The following is a 14,388-nucleotide window of genomic DNA, read 5'->3' as shown; positions in this document are numbered from 1 at the left end:
GAACCCTCTTTTTTAATTCAAAGTTTTGTGAGTGTTCAAGCAACCGGCTCTATCCTCAGTATTGACATGATAGGTCACACCCAGTTTTGATAATGACAAATACTTTTGATACTAATGTTTGTTCTGAGGCTTGCAGGTAGGTTCACCTTACGCTTGTATTCGAATTGAAAGACACATCATGATGGTGTACGGTGATCAAATAGAAGAATGAAGAAATTTGTGTTGTATTTTGTAATTATTATTCATTTTCTTCATTTTGGGATGTAATTTTATTCTTGTAATAATTTGCATCGTGCATGATAGGTAGGTATGCTCAAAACGACCTTAGTTGGACTTTAGGTACCTACACATAGTGCACTAAGTCCCCAACATCACTTAAATATATAAGGGGAATTAACTAAAGCAAAATTGGACTTAATTAAAAATATTGTGAGAGGTTGGGTGACCGAACCTGTGGTGTTCAAAACGCCTCGGATGACTGAACCATGGACAAGTCAACTTGTTGACTTTTGTTCAGTAGACCGAACGATATTGTTCACATCTTCCTTGGTCAACCAAACCACTATCAGAGTATTTTTCACCAACCCAGGAGCCCGAACCTTTACATTCAAAATGGCCTTGAGTGACCGAACATGTGAGTTCGGTCAATCGAACTTTAGACCGGGCACCTAAACTGCGGTCTTTTTAAGGAATTGCTCGGTTCAGCAAACCGAACTACTTTTTAGGTGACCGAACCTCAAAAATACCTTTTTGTGTTGTGTTTGTTGGGGCACCCGAACCTTGGACCAGGCACCCGAAAGCTCTCGGGTTGAATTAATATTTACCGTAGTTAAAATGGTTAAATGGGGTTATTTTCTTTAAACATGTTTAAAACTTTTCTAATAATTCCCATTAGGTCCCAAAAAGTTATAAATATGCCCTTGCCTATGTATACTTGTTCATTGGCAAAAATTAGCTAGGATTAGTAAGATCATTAAGGCCAAAATTCTCTCAAATTCAAAAATCATATTTTAGCCCATACTACTCCCATACACTCATACACTTCATTTTCCTTGATCATTCAAGTGTTGTGAGTATATTTAGTGTGCTTGTGCTTCATTCTAATTTGCTCATACTCTCATTTGTTGTATTGATTGATTGATTTTTATTGAGAGTAAAGTATTAAGTTCTCCCACTGATTTTATTTGATAAATTTTGTGTGGGAATACTTAGAGGCTTGTGGTTCTTGCATTGTCATTGTAAGTTACCTTAACCTATATTTTTGTGTGCAAAAATTGTTTTACAAGCTTGTATTCAAACATCCCTTGTGATTAGTATATTTAGAACATCTTGTTAAGGTTATTTGAATCATCTTGGTAGCATTTTTTGAAACCATTATCTGATATTGTGATATTCAAATATTGTGTTTCAAATCTTGCTTTGATATACACTCCAGACCTTGATTGATTATTCTTACTTGATTGAGTGTTTAGCACACATATTTAAGCATTGAACATATTTACATATCATTCATGTTTGCATTATTGCTTGAGCTATACTGGTGTACATATCTGCTTTTGAAGAAGCATATTTCCTTGTACGCAAAATTTTATACACATTTGTTGTATTCTAGAAGTGGGCCAGAAGAGGGATACTAACCCTGTGGAATAGTCCCGGATTGTCTTAAACCAGTTAGAACAGCTAGATGCACCATCTTGGCACGGTGTAGGTTGAGGTCAGCCTTGTTAATTGACCTGGTTGTAAACGATGCCGCTCCACCCATTAAGTGAGCTTATAGTGTAATCCATGTGCGGGTGTGCCAATGCGAGGACGTAGGCAGTATTAGCCGAACCCCAATAACATATCTGGTGTCAGTTTTATTTTCCACAATTGATTTTATGCACCTGTATGTTTATGTTTATTGTCTGAATATATGATTGGGCTTGCAATTACATAGAAAAAACCTAGGCTTGTGTAATACTGATTGTTGGATTAGTTGAACCTAGGGGATAAGTTTTTTAAATACCAATTCACCCCCCTTTTGGGATTGCACCAAAGCTAACAATTGGTATCAGAGTCTTGTCACTTAGACTTAAACGTTATTTAGTAAAAGATCATGATGACTCATGTTAGTGCTTTCCCTTCATATGAGGGAAGATTAGTCAGACACCCACAAGTATTTTGTGGTAAAAACTATGTTGTATGGAAATTTAGAATGACTATATATTTGAAAGCTTTAAATTTGAGATTTTGGAAAGCCATTGATTAGGGTGATAATGTGCCTGTTAAATCCATTGATTGTGATGATGTTCCTAAATCTGAATGTGAATTGAATGATACTGATAGGAACTTAGTGCAAGTAAATTTTGATGTTATGAATACCTTACTACTTCCTTTAGATTCTAATGTTCTATATGAGGTTATAGCATGTAGCAGTGCTAAGGAGATATGGGATGAACTTGAGAAGAGATATGGAGATCCATGCAAAATAAAGTGATCACTACTTGTGACTCAAGCCCTTCAGATCTTGAAGAAGGTAACCAATTGTAACGACCTGCTAAATAAACTTTTTTTTTTTTTATATACCATAACATTCAACATACTCTGATACCATATTGGGATAGCCCAACCATAAACCTAAGCAGCAAGAAGCAGAATTGAATAAACATATCCATATGTAAATATATACAATACAAAAACCAATACCAGATTACTACATGTTCCCCAAAATATACACATATCACTGTTCCCAAAATAACCTCACTGGTAAGGGCCATACAAAAACGCTCCCAAAAATGATACTCACTCTCTGGTACGGCACTACTGAAGCCCCTCTATCTGCGAGCTTGATCTGCTCGCCTACCTGGATCACCTGAAAAATATTTCAACACTGGGATGAGCCATTGCTCAGTAAGACAAAATATGCTATTACTAGTGTGTGGCAAATGAGCTACTATATATATATATATATATATATATATATATATATCATGAAATCTATTTCCATATAAACATGATTAACTGAATACGAAAATATCATACTAATAATAAAATACACCTCCCATTTTCCCTATTGCTTAACATAACAGTATTATGGTTATAATTCAAAGTACTTCTAGTGTACATAAATATAGTCCCTGTTTCTGTAAATCCGTACGTATGTAATAATAACTGAAACTGTTCCATGTGGCTATCTGTGTGTCATGACTTGCCCCCCCTCATGATAGGGTTGTGTGGCCCGTAGGCTGGATTTACCCTGGTTGGCCAACCAGGAATAAATCATTGAACTCTGTTAGTCGATTTGCCCACCTCAACCCATATCTGGATGGGGAGCCTAACCTCTTCAAGGGCCTAGGTGATCGACCTTACCATGTATTATCTGAATAGGTGGTTGCACTGATAAAGTAACATAATATCTGTGGCAACGGTACCGTGCTCTATAGCTGCAAGTCCAACAGGGTCTGATATCATATTAATATATTTCTATACAAATCTATCTGATTTAACATGATTTTGAAGTAATCGTAATAACCATGATGCTGCATAAACTGTATTGTAATTCATATGTCGTAATACTGAGAACTGAATAATCATAACACTAAAACTACATAGTCATAATGCTGATGTTCGTGTAATCATGGTACTGAGATCCGTATAATCATGGTACCAAAATCCATAAAATCATGGTACTGAAATTCGCATAATCATAATACTAAAATTCAGAAAATCATGAAACTAAATTCGTAAAACATATCCCCGTACCATATACATATTCACAAGCCACACTATACTAAATACATAATTTTCGTAATTACATAAACTGTATCATATTTTAAGAAATGCCTAGCATAGCATATTTCCCTTACCTGATTACTGGAAAGCCCTTACGAAATACTAGCCTAACACCCGCAGGGCCTCCTACAAAATACCCTGAAAATAATATTCGCCAGAACATAATATCAGTATTTCTCTGCCTACATTATTTTCTATAACTACCATAAGGCCAAAAAGGGACTAAAAGATCTTACCCTGAATTTGGGATGAATTCCAACTCTATTTTCCTGAGGATCCGCTCCAGCAGATTTGTAGAGAACTCCATTAGGAGCGTCGTGGTAGCCTTGGATCGTCGATCCAGTGACTGGTGGGGCCGGAATCAAAGAGAGAAGGGAGAGGGAGACGTAGAGAGAGAGAGAGAGAGAGAGAGAGAGAGAGAGAGAGAGGCACGGTGAAAATGATAAAAATCTCAGGTTTCCTCTATTTATAGGGCCAGGTTTGTTGACGAGACACGTCACCTCGTCGACGAGTCTTTCATAAAATTCTTCGACGAAACCTTGTATTCATCGACGAAATTCAGAGCAGCCTGAACCATCTCTCGGTATTTTCTCATCGACGAAATCCTTTATACCTTCGTCGACGAAGCCCTGGAAATTTCTGAAATTTTTATTTCCCTCAAAATGCAATGTTGTTGACAAACGTAAAGCGTTCGTCGACGAAGTCTATGACCTCCTTCTGTTTCTGTATCTGTTTCTCTCTCTCTCTCTCTCTCTCTCTCTCTCTCTCTCTCTTATTATTTAAATACTATTATTTTTTGGGCCACTACACCAATGTTTTGTTGCTTTAACTAATAATGAGGTAAACTCTACTCCTTCTGTTTTAGTAGATAAATCTTGAAATGATTCATGTGCTGATTTAAATGATATATCTGATTCTGAATCATATGATAGTTTTGATGATGAAAGCATGCCAACTTGTGAAGAATTGCAAATTGAGTGTGTTAGAATTCATAAGTTGTTAAATCTAACAAGAAATATACTATTTTGGAAAACAAGTATGAAGCATGCATGAAAGAATGTGAATCTAAAATTCTTGGTGAAAGAGAAAATGACCTGAAAATCAAAAGATTAGTGAGCAAGAATGAATCATTAGAAAAAAGAAATGACTATCTTGAAATCTAAAATTTCTAATGATAATATTAAAGATCTTTTGATTGGAGAACTTGAACAAAAAGCAAACAATATGACTAAAGAGTTTATCAAATTATAAGATGTTTGCAAAGGTCTTAAAAACTTGAAAATGCAAGAGCTAGAAAAGAAAATAGAATACCAAACTAAGATCATCCGTACGCTCACTAGAGGAAAGGACAACTTTGATAAGTTGTTAGGATCACAGAAGATGACCTTAGATAGGGAAGGTATAGGATACAATGGAGTTAGAAATAGGAAGAAGAAAAATCTGTATATAGGGTACTTTGTGAGAGAAGCCGATAATTATGCTAGTACCTTCTTTGGTCCATATACCCATACCTACTGTGCGTTGTGTAAAAATAAGGGACATACCAAATTTGATTGTGCATTTAAAAGAAAAGGGGTTAAAATGAAACAAGTTTGGAGAGTGAAAGACAAATTTGATCCCAACTCTTCTTGAAACAAATATGTTCCCTAGTGTCCATAAGGTAGGTTAAAAAGACTCCATGAACCCTAGGTCTCATATTTAAATCATAGGGGGTCTTTCCATATGAGATTTGATCAAAGGAAAAATGTTGACCAAGTTCAGGCCGCTGAATCCATTTGTGCCTTGACAGTTCGGGCGACCGAACTTGGAGTTTGACCAGTGCATTGACCATCACTTGGGCAGCTGAACTTCATTGTTCAAAAGTGTTCGGGTTACTGAGAGTAATTCGGGTAACCGAATCATTAATTCAGCCAACCGAACTCTGCAGTTCAAATTGAGTTCAGGCTACCAAGCATTGGTAAACTAAAAAAGAGTTTGAACTTCAGCCAACCGAGCTCATGTTCGGTCAACCGAACAGACTTAGTGCCCTCTGTAATTATTGCAATTCGAGTGACCGAATCATTGTTCAGGTGCCCGAACCATGCTGTTATATATAGAAAACCCGCATAAACAGTGTCATTTTTCATCCATCCTTGAGAGCTTCTTTGGTTTTCCTCATTTCCAACCACTCCATTTTCATTTCCAGCCTAGTGCCTTTTAGGAAAACTTCTTCCCACCATGTCTAGAGACCAAAGACGTGTTACGGTAGGCATTTCGCTTGATCAATGGTTCCGTACACTTGAGAGATGGATCAAGTATGATAAAGTTTTCCGCCTCAAGGATCCCATCCTTAGTAAGATTCTAGACATCGAATTTATGCAAACTCACTTCAACAATGTGTTGGACATGTTCAGGTACCAGGGTTGGTACGAGTTCATCACTTTCCAGACCAGGGGCATGTATCCTATGCTCGTTTGGCTGTTCTATGCCAACCTTGGGCAGGATGGCCAAGGTTATTATTCTCGGGTGTTTGAGACTGACATCCGCTTCGATGATGCATACCTAGCGGACGTGTTTGACATCTAGCGTGGCGACTTCGTTTGTCCTAATTCGACCTCCACCTAGATTAATGAGTAGGACTTTATGGTGAGCACCTTCGTGAACCTTGTTATGTCGCATTCTGCAGCTGACCTAGCACATGCACCTAGTTACATATCTTTGACTTTGGAGGCAAAGGTGGTACACCACCTGATTTCGTACAATATATTGCCAAAGTCATGATCTAGGGATCACGTGTCTTATTTGAATTGCTTCGTGATGCGGTGTCTGTTCACAAGGATGGATCTCCCTAAATTGATCCTCTGATGGATGTTCATTAAGATTGTGGGAAAGAGGATCATACTGCCCTACAGTGGTATTCTTTCTAGGCTGTTTGTTAGGGAGAGGGTCACCAGGACTACACAAGCTATAATTAAGAAGGTTGAGCCCTTCGACATCTTCACCTCTGCTACCCTGAAGTTAATGGGGTATGAGCTCGCCAACAACATGTGGTTGCCCACTGTTCCTGAGAGAGGTCCAGACGTTCAGGAGATCCCACAAGAGTTGCCCTATGTGCCGTTTAATGTCGAGATCATGGTGGCCATCACCAATCTCACAACATTTCAAGAGTTTAGGATTTCCATAACAGAGTAGGCGTCCTCCTCCTAAGCTAGACTTGATGCTCTCTATGGCGAGTTCTCTGAGTTCCAGTCTGATGTGCGGGTGAACTTTCACATCCTCGATGAGCGCTTGAGAGAGATGAATGATGAGGAGGATATTGAAGAGGATTAGATGGAGATAAGTGGTGATGAGGATGATGATCACGATGACGGGGAGACTTAGAGGTGCATTGTGGGGATCAACTGTTCCATATTTCATTTTTATTTGATTTATCTTATGCTTTATTTACATACGCTTACATTCGGTCTGTAATAATTAAAACAATTTTTGTTTTTACTTTTTTGGCCGTACACACATACATAGATACATACAAATACTATCTTGTGGTGATTGTGATTTTTCTTATAATTATATATATATATCTGATGGTATTTAGGCTTGCATGTTTTTTTTTTTTTTTTAATATACTTACATGATTATACTACTGAAATGCATATTTGTGATGAAAGCCTCGTGCATGGCGAATGCAGTGGTTGTGTATTGTCTGCTGGTAGATTTAGGTTCTAGCATGCTCAAAACTTGTGAAATACTGTCTGTTGAGAATCTTCTTGTGCAGGTTAATTTGGGAAATAACCTGTTTACAGACGACATGCTGTCGGATTTTTGGTAGACATCTTCCCAAAAATATTGAAATTTTTTCTAAAATGAAAATGGACGTGCATGAAAAATCTATTTTTGGATTTTAAAATGTCTGCACTTAGCTCATTTTAATTTGTATCATCTGGAGATGCTTGTGCATACATATTTAAATGTTTTGAAATTGGAAGGTTTTATAGGATAAATCACATTTTTAGACAAATTGCTGTTAAAATTTTTAAAAATCACTGCACATATCCTATATCTTTTATAAATGATGAATGTTTTAAAACCTAAGTTGTGCTTCTAAAATAAGCCTTGCATTGTGTTCAAGGTATAAATTTAAAGAAAATGCACATTCTTAGGGGAAGTCATTTTACTTTGAAAAACATACGACTCTGAGAAAATGAAATGTATTCAGTTCTATAATTCTACATCTTGTTGGAATACACTAACAATTGGTATCAATGCGTACATTTGAAAACTCCTACATTTGGTATCAGTCCCACATATCTTTTTTTGCTTTATATCTTGTGGGAAAGCATTTTTTTGCTGACAAGTGGAAATAAAAGATGATTATGATAAATTAAATATTAAATTTTTTTTTTTGAAAGGATGAGTGAAAGCCAAATGAAAATTAATCTTCATCCTTGCTTAATCATCACTTAGGAAAGTAGGCAAAATTGTAACAACTTATAATTGGTATCTATTGATGTCCTAAGTCTTGTATGCTGCATGATTATCCTTGCTTAATCATCTGTTTGAGTTGTTGCATGAAATCCTCTCTATATTGTTTGTTGTAACTCAAAATAGGTCACTTAGGTACAAAGTTATGTTGGGATTGCTCTATTTTCAAATAGCATGCTGTCGAATTTTTTTTTTTTTAGAAATCCTCCCAATGTATTTTTTTTTTGTATCTAAATGATTTCTTTTGCCTTCATGCTATATTTTTTAGCCCTTTTTATTGTTTCCAAAAGGGGGAGAAGAGGCAAAATTGGGTACATCAATGAACAATTTAAATTTAAATTGAGTACTTTGAGCTTTAATTCTCTTTATGCTTAAAGTCAGGGGGAGCCTTTCTTGGCTGTACCCACTTTTGCATAAAGTATTTGTCATCATTAAAAAGGGAGAGATTATTGACATGATAGGTCACACCTAGTTTTGATAATGACATATACCCTTGGTACTGATGTTTATACTGAGACATTCATGCAGGTTAACCTTATGTGTGTATTTGAACTGAAAGACACATATTTATGGTGTACGGTGATCAAGCAAAAGAATGAAGAAATATGTGTTGTTTTTTTTAATTATTATTCATCTTCTTCACTCTGGGATGTAATTTTATTATGCACTGTACACCCATATGACTTGTAATAATTTGCATCATGCATGATAGGTAGATGCTCAAAACGACCTTAGTTGGACTTTAGGTACCTACACATAGTGCACTAAGTCCCCAACATCACTTAAATATATCAGGGGAATTAACTGAAGCAAAATTGGACTTAATTAAAAATCTACTGAGAGGTTGGGCAACCAAACTTGTGGCATTCAAAATGCCTTGGACGACCGAACCATGAATAGGTCAACTTGTTGACTTTTGTTCGACAGACTGAACCATATTGTACACATCTTCCTTAGTCAACTGAACCCCTGTCATAGTACTTTTCACCAACCCGGGTGCTTTAATCTTTGCATTCAAAATGGCCTTGGGCGACAGAACATGTGAGTTTGGTCAACTGAAGTTTAGACCGGGCACTCGAACTGCGATTTTTTGAGGAATCGCTCGATTCAACAAACTGAACTACTTTTCATGTGACTGAACCTCAAAAATACCTTTTTGTGTTGTGTCTGTTCAGGCACCCTTGGGTCGGGCAGCCGAAAGCTCTCGGGTTGAATTAATATTTACCGTAGTTAAAATGGTTGAATGGGGTTACTTTCTTTAAACAGGTTTAAAAATTATCTAATTATTCCTATTAGGTCTCCAATGCTTATAAATCTGCCCTTGCCTATATATACTTGTTCATTTGCAAAAATTAGCAAGGATTAGCAAGATCATTAAGGCCAAAATTCTCACAAATTCAAAAATCATATTTTAGCCCATACTACTCCCATACACTCATACACTTCATTTTCCTTGATCATTCAAGTGTTGTGAGTATATTTAGTGTGCTTGTGCTTCATTCTATTTTTCTTGTACTCTCATTTGTTGTAGTGATTGATTGATTTTTTTGAGAGTAAAACATTAAGTTCTCCCATTGATTTTATTTGATAAATCTTGTGTGGGAAGACCTAGAGGCTTGTGGTTCTTGCATTGTCATTGTAAGTTTTTTAGCCTATATTTTTGTGTGCAAAAATTGTTTTACAAGCTTGCATTCAAACATCCCTTGTGATTAGTATATTGAAAACATCTTATTAAGGTTGTTTGAATAATCTTGCTAGCATTTTTTGAAACCATGATATGATATTGTGATATTCAAATATTGTATTTCAAATCTTGCTTTGATATGCACTCTAGACCTTGATTGATTATTATTACTTGATTGAGTATTTTGCACACAAATTTAAGCACTGAGCATATTTACATATCGTTTGTGTTTGCATTATTTCTTGAGCTATACTGGTATACATATCGGCTTTTGAAGAAGCATATTTCCTTGTACTCAAAATTTTATACACATTTGTTATATTCTAGGTGTGGGCTTAAAGAGGGATACTAGCCCTGATGAATAGTCTCGGATTGGCTTAGACCCGGTTAGGAAAGTTAGGTGCACCATCTTGGTAAGGTGTTGGTTGAGGTCAGCCCCGTTAATTTACTTGGTTGTAAATGGTGCCGCTCCACCCGTTAAGTGAGCTTATAGTATAATCCTTGTGCGGGTGTGCCAAGGCGGGGACGTAGGCAGTATTGGTCGAACCTCATTAACATATCTAGTGTCAATTTTATTTTTCACAATTGATTTTCTGCACCTGTATGTTTATGTTTATTGTCTGAATATCTGATTGGGTTTGCAATTACATAGAAAGACCCTAGGCTTATGTAATACTGATTGTTGGATTAGTTGAACTTAGGGGATAAATTTTTTAAATACCAATTCACCCCCCTCTTGGGATTACACCAAAGCTGACACTCGGTCGACCGAATCTATTAGGTTCTGGATTTTTTATTGCACTAATCCGGGGTTAAAATTTAATTAAACTTTTATAAAATTACCAATATGTCCCCAATGGTTATATTTTGTGGGAATTCTATATATACCCTTTCATTTGTCCAGATTAGTAAGATGATTAGCACTTGATTAGCAAAAATTTCTCTAAAATTTTCTTGAGCTATTATTGTTTATATATTTCAAAATCAAGTATATTTTGTCTCTCTTTGATTCTTCTTTGCAAAATTATCTTATTAAAGAGCATTTATTTCATCCTCTTCATTTGCATTATTGTTGCAACTTGAAGAGTGAGTATATTTGTGAGCTTCATACATATACTTCAAAGCTAGTATACTCTCTCATTCATTATTGTTGAAATTATTTTTAGAGGGTTAGCTTGAGTTGATCCCAAATTATTTCATTGATAAATACTATCGTTGGATAACTCTTTTCAGTTTGAGAATCTTTGCATCTTTGTTGTAAGATTCAAAGGCTAGGTTTTGCGCTTATTGTAAAAATATTTTTTGAGAAGCTAATCTTTACTATCTCCTGATTTTATTGCTGAAAAATATTTTGTGGAGATAAAGTTATTTAGAGTATAGATCTTTGAAATACCATTATTGACTTACACCTATTTGATTCAAAGATCAATCTTAACATCATCTCTTATATTACCTGATTGACATATCTTTTTAAGAGATTAAGTACATAATCTCAATTGAGCATTAAATCTTTCTCATTCGTGAGTGCATTGATTATATTGTGCTTAGTGGTGTTCTTATCTGCTTTGTATTGTACACAAAAATTATTTGAATATCTGTTGTATTCCCAATGTGTGGTCAGAAGATGGAGACTTGCCTTATGAAAAGTCCCGAATTGCTCATACTCGATTAGGAGAGCACCAAATGGTTTAGACCAGGTTAGGAAAATTAGGCACACCTTTCTAAGGTTTAGTTGTAAAGGTTGGGGTTAGCTCTGTAAATGTGACCTGGGGTATTCCTATGATGACCCAAAAAAATATATATATATATATAATTAAAGTACAATAATAATAAAATAATAAAAATGGTCATTAAGTTAATATCAATACAAAAGTGTTTTTATGTAGGATCCTTGATTCCATGTTTGATGCCTAAGAAAGACCTTGTCTTAGCGAGTGCTCAGAGACCATTGTGGCTCAGTAGCCCCCTGGAGGTCGGCCTGGTCAAAATGGAATTTCACAGGATAAACAGGATAGACATTGTTTGTATATATACATAAAATAGTATTTCGACAGACATAATTTGTAAAAATACATAATAAGATGATAATAATATAGGCATCATATGTGGGGCCCACAAGACTATGTGGGGTCCACATGAGTCCTAAAGCCACAAGACACTGTTTATATACATAAATAAGTACATAAAATAATGTTTTGACTGATATAATTTGTAGAAATATATGATAAAATAATAATAATATAGGTATCATATGCGGGGCCCACAAGACTGTGTGGGGCCCATATGAGTCCCGAAGCCGTATGGAGGTTTACATGAGTCTCAAAGCTATATAGGATGCATAAAATCGTATAAGAGTTATTTGAGTTATGTAGGATCCATTCAGGTCTCGAAGTTGTGTGGGGCCCACAAAACCATGTGAGGCCCACATGAGTTTTCAAAATTTAAATTTAATTCTTGTTTAAAAATAAATAAATACTAAAAATAGTTTAAAAGTAATAACAATGATAATAATAATGATTAAGAAAAATAATAAAATAATAAAATAATTAATTAACTAATTGATTAATTAATTAGGTAAGTGGTTAATTAAAAATTTATTTAATGGGAATGGTGGCAAGCACTCTCACATGGCCTTCATCTCCATCCCATACTCAACCTATACCTTGCCCATCCCTTGCCAATTCTTTAATTTTAAAAAAAATTATAATTTCACCCATCTCCCCATACTTTTATAAATTCCATTTCTTCCCCAAAATTTTCCTATAAATAGGAAGCTCTCAACCTTCATTTTTCACAACAATTTTTCAAGAAAGAGAATGATTAGTGAGTGAAAGAATTTGTGGTGGAGAGAGAATTTTTGAATAAGTTCTCAATCACCCACTCTTTCCGATCTCATTTTTTAGAGATAGTTACAGTGTTCGTAAGGAAGAAGGTAAGTAAATTTTGATTATGTTAGTTTTTTTTTTTATTTAAAATTCATACCCGAGTTTATTTTATAAGTAAATTTCAATTATGTTAATTAGTTCCACAAAATTTCTATGAGTTCATTTTTACGCATATTTAATTATATCAGTTCTATCTTTAATATACTTGCATCTATTTTTGGGTTAAGAAATGTTCTAATCCCCTCGGGTAAATTTTCAGTATTTCTTTCTATTCAAAAATAAAATTATATATATTTTTAACACAAAAATTGTGTGGCATGAGTTTATTTCTACGTTGCATTTTTTTATGAAAATATGAGTAAAGATGAGATTTTCACGATATTATTTTAAATAGCATAAATTATAATAAGATGATTTTAAAACCCCTTATGGCAACGAAAGTTCAAAGTTACAAATGTTCGGTACCGCAGCTTAAAGTTTATACGAATCAGAGTGCACCCACACTGTTTACAGAGTGGTTATTTATGTTAGTGGATTTCTCCTGAGTGCACACCTGGTTCCGGATCATTACTTAATAAGGAAAATCTCACTTAAAGTTTACGTACGTTGATTTAGTTTAGTCGGCCAGCCAGCTAAGTCTAGTCTTCGGACCGCACAACCCAGTCATGGGGGTAAACATGACTTACGGCAAACAGGCCTAAGGGTGGTTTTTATAATATATGTTTATACATATTTAATTACGTGTACAAAGTTACTGATGATTTGAAGGAAAAGTGTAAGTTTACGTGAAAAGGATCATTTTGGTGCTTAAAAGGAAAACGTATAAGGAAAAGTATATGTACGTTTATCATTAAATGTTTATACAGTTTTAAAGTTAAGAGTTTAATTTAACAGTTATAATATATAATTATAAAATTTTACTGTTGTAATTGATGACAAAAGTTTTATGCAAAAAATTTTAAATTTATATTTATTATAAAAGAAATTTTGAAGTTATAGTATTAAATATTGTTTTACGAAAATTTTTAAAAAAGCTCATTTTGACCACACACTAATAATAATCTTATTTACTTACTGAGCGTCGTCTCACTCCAATCATATTTTTATTTCAGATAACTCTGAAGAGCATGTTGGAAATCAGGCTTAGCAAGCATGCGGGTGGGGATAGAAAAATAAAGATTTTCTTAGAAATATTAGTATGATGTCAGATATTTATGCTTGTGTAATTTTTCTTCTTTTGAAATAAATGATTGTAATATGGATAATTAGTGTTCTGGTTTAATAAAAATTGGGTTCATTTTCTTCCGCTGTAAATCCGTAGTAAAAAGTTAATATCCCAGGCCCCTCGGGGTTGGGGTGTTACAATTCCCTTGCCCAGTATGGAAAGGGTAGTGTAAATAGTGACACTCCACCCAAAAGTGAGCAACGATAGTGGAGTCCTCTAACTTGTTTGCTTGACGCGAGGACGTAGGAAGTATTGGCCGAATCTCGATATCATATCTTGTGTTTGCTTTCTCTTCCCTACGCTTTAAATTTCCACACTTTAATTTCAGTACTTGAATGTTTATATCCTTAATAGTGTGAATG

The sequence above is a fragment of the Malania oleifera genome, chromosome 7, assembly GCF_029873635.1.
Source record: "Malania oleifera isolate guangnan ecotype guangnan chromosome 7, ASM2987363v1, whole genome shotgun sequence".
NCBI classification, from domain to species: domain Eukaryota; kingdom Viridiplantae; phylum Streptophyta; class Magnoliopsida; order Santalales; family Ximeniaceae; genus Malania; species Malania oleifera.
Note: the sequence above shows the minus strand (reverse complement) of the source record.